The sequence below is a fragment of the Pinus tabuliformis genome, chromosome 2_1 (genome assembly GCF_031772625.1).
Source record: "Pinus tabuliformis cultivar Carrire ecotype Pingquan chromosome 2_1, CPIR1, whole genome shotgun sequence".
Taxonomy (NCBI): domain Eukaryota; kingdom Viridiplantae; phylum Streptophyta; class Pinopsida; order Pinales; family Pinaceae; genus Pinus; species Pinus tabuliformis.
The window spans coordinates 396,816,598-396,824,294 of NC_142299.1; positions in this window are offsets into that span (position 1 = coordinate 396,816,598).

A 7,697-nucleotide genomic window follows, 5' to 3' on the forward strand; every position below is an offset into this window, starting at 1 on the left:
TACTTCAACCGAAAATGTCATTTATCTCGATCATCAAAATGACAGGCCTTGAAACTGTAAGAATCCGTAAAAGATATACTCACAAACCCTCAGTCTAGTTCATGGGGTTGACATGAAAAAGAACTAACCAAGCAAGAATCTTTCATCTGATCATAAATTCTATCTTGAAGATCCACTTGAAAATATCAGAAGTCCTTAAGAATGAACTCATAACCAGTGGATATTAAATATAAAGGGTATAATTGTGCATGAAAATATGGATCTAAATTAGTTTGAATATCTCAATAGGATTGTAAGAACCTGACATAGCCATCAAATTAGGTTGAAGTGCCTTGAATTCCTAACAAGTCTCTAAACTTTCTGGAGGTGGATCATCAAATTTGGGTGGCTTAGAAAAATCAACAGATAGACATGAACCACTATCAATAGATGTTTCAACGAAAACGCTATTAGTGCCACTGGTTTGATAGGATTTAATATTAAACACAGATTATTCTTGGTGGATATATCATTTAAATGCATTGATCAAATAATTCCCTTGATTAGATGGAGTGGGAACATATTCCTCCTAACTTACAAAATATTTATATTTGAATAAATCATGAATAATATATTCAAACTTTTCATTCTCTAATTGTAGTATCAGGCCATCTTATACCTGATTGCAACCATATTTATCTGAATAAATATACAAAAGATTTATGGGGGTTTTTGGTGTGACAAACTTATCAAACATATCTGGGTACAATGAATAGTGTGATAGAGGTGAAAAAGGATTGAAAAAATCATGAGGAGAAGAAATTGTACTTAAATCAGATTGAACTTGAAATAGCAATGGATCAAAATCATTTTCATCAATATAATCGTCAAAGATAGGCATACCAATATGACACTCAGATTTAGACTTCAACTGGGCTCCAGTATGGATCCAGATGTACTCTCTTCCCCTGGAATACTGGAACGAGGAAACCTTAAAGGACATAGGTAATAGCCTGGGGGTTTTTATCAAGGTCGCTGAGGAAACAAAATTCCAAAGATATACCTCATATGCCAGGATCTGTGTACACATGCACCTAGCCAAAGCTCTCACGGATTCGGTAAGTTTATTTCATGACGATTTTGAATGGGTTCAAACAATAGACTACGAGCATGTTCCCTTTCGTTGCAGGAAATGCCATGAACATGGCCATCTTTTCAGGGATTGCCCACTGAATCTGCAGTCTAAAACCCCTGTCACTGAGACAAGCAAAGATGCTGAGGGTTTTACAAAAGTTTCAAGTAGAAGAAAGCATGCCAAGAAAGCTCCAGTCGACCCTGATAATCTCAAGAAACCCGAAACTCGGAATAGTTTTGAAATCCTGGCTTCTCAAAATAACATGGAGGATAACCTTTCAATCCCCCCCTCAGACCCATCTCCTTCCTCCCACCCTCGTCCTCCAAAATCTTCAGATCCGCTCCTGGCCTCCGATCCCATCAGCATCCCCATCTCCACCTCCTTTGAAAAAAAAGATAAAGATACAGCCCTACAATCTTCCAACATGGAGACAAATGCAACTCTAGCTCTCAGTATTCATCAACAGTTAAATGAGGAAGAACAGAATACACCGATACACATGGAGGAGGAACCAGAAAGTGTAGATCTAGAAGGTATGGACATTCTCAGGCTAGAAGCAGCGTGTAGATAGAAATAATTCAGCGCTATACCCCCTTGGGAAATTGAAAGACTTGAAGTTGTTTTAGCCAGAGCACAACACAACAAATGTCTTGGTATTCAGGAAGGTAGTCCTTGGGATGGGAAAAAAATATTGAAAGATACGAAGAAACACGGATGAAAAATGGATCTGCAGAGGACCATAATTATTGGAGATAGAATGTGAGAGGGCTTAACAGCCCTGCAAAACATAGAATGTTAAAAAATATGATCTAGCAAGATAAGCCCTCATTAATTTACCTACAAGAAACAAAATGCAGTAGTACTGTTCTGGAAAAATTACTAAATAAAGCCTGGTCAGGATGTCACTCAGTCTTGGTGGATGCCTCTGGGGCTTTCGGAGGGCTCGCAATCATATGGAATCCTCAAGTGCTCTCCCTTCATGATTTCCATGCCTCACACTTCTTTATTTAGACAACTTTCCACCTAATCGGTACCAATATCCATGGACATATTTCTAATGTGTATTTTCCACAAGAATTACAAAGAAAGTTGGATCTTCTTGATAATCTTTCAGTGCTCAACTCTGATAGGAGCTTTCCCCTTTGGATTTGTGGTGGTGACTTCAACATCATCACTGCTTTGGAGGAAAAGTCTGGTGGACGTTCGAGGTTGGATGGAGACAGTATCGGCTTCAAAGACTTCATCCACATGCATCGGTTAATGGATCTACAGACTTCCAATGGTACATATACATGGACCAATAAAAGAAGGGGATCACAGCAGATAGCCTCCAGGCTGGATCGATTCCTTATGTCAGATAATGCCATTCATCTAGGGGGGGATTTTCATGCCTCCATCATGCCTCAAGTGGGTTCTGATCACTGGCCCATAATGTTACAATGGTCGCGTCCAGGTGCTAGGTGCAATAGGCCCTTTCACTTCAAATCTTTTTGGTTTTCACATCCTAACTTCAAAGATGTTGTTATCGATGCATGGAAATCTTTCAGTCCCCCAGAAGGAGCCAAGATGTTCCAGTTTCAACAAAAGTTAAAACATCTCAAACAAGCTCTCAAATCTTGGAACTACTCTCAGTTTGGAAATATTTTTGACCATCAGAAAGAGCTGGAGAAGCAAATGAACACATTGCAACAACGCATTATCACTGAGGGAAGAACTGAAGATTATGCGCAACAGGAGAAGACCCTCCTAACCAAGATCGAAGCACGATGGCAACAAGAAGAGACATTGTGGCGTCAAAAATCCAGGGTCAGATGGCTCAAGGATGGGGAGAAAAATACCAAATTCTTTCACAGGTCCACTATTCAAAGGAGAATGCACAATTACATTGCCTTCATCAATAATAGGCAAGGAGAGCATCTGGAGGTGCATGAAGAAATGGAACAAGAATTCAAAGAGTACTTTCAGGACATTCTTCGAGAGCCTCCAGGTTGCAGAACTCAGGCAATACGTTCTATCACGCAGCATATACCAAAGATCATCACGGAGGACCATAACAATATGCTACTCCAGCCAATCTCTATGCAGGAAGTGGAGGATGCGTTGGCCCAACTTAAGGATGGCAAAGCGCCTGGACCTGATGGCTTCACAGCCAATTTTTTCCACGCTTTCTGGGAGCACATCAAAACAGAGGTTTGGGAACTCGTGGAAGAAGCGAGATCGATGCACTGGATCCTCCCCTCCCTCAATACGACCTTCATAGCGCTGGTACCTAAGGTGGAAGAATCCAGCACTCCGGACAAATACAGGCCCATTTCTCTCTGTAACATAATCTACAAACTCATCTCTAAAGTCTTGGCGAACAGGCTCAAACCTCTTCTCCCTCTCCTTATCTCTCCTGAGCAGACAGGCTATGTAGAAGGGCACCAGATTCTAGATGGTATCATTCTTTCACATGAAGTGATCCATTCTCTCAAGGTTCTCAAAAAGCCAGGTATGATTCTCAAGTTAGATCTTTCTAAAGCTTTCGATAAACTTAGCTGGACCTATATCAATCAAATGCTATTAGCTTTTGGCTTCAGTGCTACTTGGACGCGATGGCTCATGAATCTTATTACCTCCCCCTGTTTCTCCATCCTTCTGAATGGTTCTCCTTCCTCGCCTTTTCGACCTTCCCAGGGCATTCGTCAAGGTGACCCTCTCTCTCCGTTCCTTTTTGTGCTCATGGCTGAAGGTCTCAGTCGCCTTCTTCATTCTGCCATCTCTTCTCACTCATTAAAGGGAATTTCTCTTCATGGTCAACCTCCCATCTCTCACCAACAATTTGTTGATGACAATATGCTTTTTGGCCACCCTTCAGTTCAAGAGGCCTCTGCCTTCCTATCCCTGCTCAATCTCTTCTCAGAAGCTTCGGGCACCACCATCAATGCCTCTAAATCCCAACTCTTCTTCTTCCACACCCCCATCCTCACTCAGAGAAATATAGCCAGAATATTGGGCTTCCTTCAAAATATCTTGGAGCTCCCCTAGTAGACTCAGTCATCAAACATGCCTCCTAGAGAACCCTTCTTGACAATTTAGAAACCAGGCTCTCTTCCTGGACCTATCGCTCACTCAACATCGCCAGCTGGCTCATCCTAATCAAATCTGTTCTCCAAGCCATGCCTCTATATTTATTCTCCATATTGGCAGCTCCTAAATGGGTTCTTAAAAAAATTTGCAATCTTCAAAGAAATTTCCTATGGGGTTCATCGGGCCTCAACAGAAAATGGGCACTTGTCAAATGGACTGAAGTCTGTCTTCCGAAGTCAGCTGGTGGGCTTGGTCTAAGGGATCCCCTCCACAGCAATAACACCATGGGCACCCGTATCTGGTGGAATTGGGTCTCCAAACCGCATTCTCCTTGGGCTCGTCTCTGGCAAGCCAAATATGCTCCAGGAAGTCCCCTGGAGGAGCTCATCCATATAAGTACTACCACCCCTAGCTCGTTAATTTGGAATGCAGCCAGGCAGCACAATGCCTTTATACAAGCACATAGTTTTTGGGAAATTCATTCGGGCACCACAGCAAGATTTTGGGAAGACTCCTGGCAGCAGCTTCCCAAACTCGCTGCTCTCTTCCACAAACCCAAATGGCAGGCTTATATGCAGCGCAATGATCAAATCCATGTTCATCAATTTTCGCAGCAGCAATCCCCTCAAGGCTTTCAACTATGGAGATCAGCCGATACTTGGCAGGCCAACTGGCAGGAGGAAACTTATGTAGAGATCGATCAAGAGCTCAAACTAAGGAAAATTAAGTTCTTGGATCAGAGGGACAAAGTTCGATGGGGATATACTCCCAAAGGGACATTCACTACCAAGGAAGCATACCAACTTCTCTATCATCCAGCGTAGATAATCAAGGATCAGCTATGGGATAAGGTTTGGCAACCAAGCATCTGGCCTAAAGTCTCTACTTTCCTTTGGCTTTTAAGCAAACAACGGATCCTCACTTGGGACAATCTTCAAAAGCGAGGATTTATTGGGCCTTCCAGATGTCCCAATTGCAATCACCACACAGAGACCATCCTGCATCTTTTAGATACCTGTCCATTGGCAGCAGAACTCTGGGAGAGAATAGCATAGTGCAACAGGAGAACAGGCAGACGTGTGGGAGACATTATAAATACCATCAGGAATTGGCCTCGACATCCTTTCCAAAGTCTTGTACTCAACTCCCTCTAGAACCTTTTACCGGGCTTTGTCTATTGGATCATCTGGAAGGAGAGAAATAACAAGATCTTTAAAAATCTCCATTCGCCCCTGGACTCCCTTTGGCTTCTTCTCATACAGAACCTTCAAGAAACACTAGCCCTGAAACATTGGCAAAACTCAGACTTACCTGCCTCACCCCAGGAACGCCTCATTCTGGAAAATTGGAACTTGAACCTCACTTTCTCAGCTCCCGTCAATCAAAATCCCTCCATCCATTCAGATTCCCCCAATTTTGGTCTCCTCCCGCCGCTCAGACTTTTAAGCTGAACTTCGACAGTGCTGCCAAGGGCAATCCAGGGCCGGCTGGTTATGGTGGTATTTTCAGAAATTTTGAAGGCTCGGCTCTGCATATATATCATGGTTCGCTTGGAAGAGACACCAACAATGCTGCCGAACTTGAAGGCTTATGGAAGGGCATCTGCATAGCAGATAATGAAATTTTTTTCCCTCTAGTGGTAGAAGGGGACTCACAAATCTTAATAGAGGCAGCTATTCAGATCCATTCAGGCACATCAGTAGGAAAGATCGCTTCGAGCTGGTAGCTTCTAAGTAGACTGGAGAAAATTGAAGAATGGCTCAAGGCTCCCCGTAGCATTACCTTCTAGCACATTTGCGATCAGCCAATAAGGTAGCGGATAGATTGGCAAATCAAGGATCTGATCAGCGATCCCCTTTCTTCTCCAGTCCTCCGAGCAGTTCTAATGATGAGAAACTTAAACAAGACTGCACTCTTCTAGTGCAACAAGATCTATCCCTCCCGAATGCGGGTGTGTAGTACAGAGCAGGGTACGAAGATGGCTGGATGGGCTGGCGCGTGGTTCACACCCAACGCCATCTGGCTTCACTCGCTGCCAGCCTTCATTCTCCCTGAAAGCTCATTCAATGTTGCGTTAATGCAGCTCGACATCCCATACTAGCATTTTTTCTCTTATGTCATGGCGCTCCTCCAGTTCTTCATTGTTCCTCCCCTACGAATGTTTTGCTTCCTCATTGCCACAGCGCTCTGCTCTCGGGTCAGTCCACGAAATCGCTGCACTTAGGAATGCAGTGTTGACTCTCAGCTGGGACTTCTGGCTTTCCAAAGTCCTTCCTGCAACTGTAATTTCCGCTTGTCCTCTGTCATTCTCAACACTCCATCGTGCGAGGTTGCTCTCCCCCTTTCAGTCTCTCCTAGCCGGCAAAGATTTGCTGCTTGTTCTGCTCCTTTGGTTCTATTCAGCATGCCTAAACTGTGCCAAAGAATGGGCTACAGAAGGGGAAGCTCCCATGGGCAACCCATCCGCTAGCCCTCCTCCTCAACCACGGACCCCTCTTCTTGCTCATCAGGCTTCGACTCTGATCGCCATCCAGCTACTAGGAGCGGTCATGGACGAGGGCAGGGGCAGCACGCTTTACTGTCGAGCTCTCACAATTCTCATGCTCATACGGCCCGTTTTCAAATCCCCTGCACTCTTAGTAATCACTCTTTCATTGCTTTTGTTACTATTCAGCTGAGCGAGGGCACAGTTGGTTTGGTGGCTGCTTCTCCAGGTGCAACAACGGAGGCGAGGGTGGAAGAGTCGCTAGGCACTTCTCAGTTTCACAACCAGCAGAATAAGGTTCCAGGTGGTACTGCCTCCCAGGATATGCAAACTCAGGCGCATCCGAGTGGTCCAATTGAAGGCGGTTCTCCAAGCGAAGAGGGCCATCCCTCAGATGATGATGATCCCTTCAGTTTTGGATGTCGAATCGTGGAAGAAGCACCTTCCACCGCTCATGATGCATAATCAGGTCTTCGCCCTTTGGTTGCAGTCTCCCTGTTTGTTCAATGTTAAGGGTTCAATGCTTGTTTATGACTTAGATTGTAGTTCTGACCTGGGCAGCGCTCCCCTGATCATATGTATAAGCTCAGACAAGTCGTTTTGGTCCTCTGGTCAGTCTACAGTTTTGACAATGTTGTATTCAGTCTCTATGTACTAGTCATGGTCCTGGTTCTAGTCAGTCATCAGCTAGTCTTTTTGGGTCAATTTTCAGCAATGTAATGTGAGTAAGCCGCCTTTTTGGGCTAGACATTTCGAGGCCATAGCCTCTATGTAAAAATATTTTGTATCAATATAGGAGTAGACTTATTCAGAAAAAAAATAAAAAATAAAAATATATATATATATATATATATATATATATGACACTCAGATTTACTAGGACCTTCCAAAGATTCAAAAACTTAACAAATTACATTTTAATATTTGACATCAAAATATGTATGGATTAAAGAAAAAACAGTATCATTCTGAATTAGAAGAGCATCCCAATGAATAGATTCTAAATCGATACCTTGGAAATACAAAGCC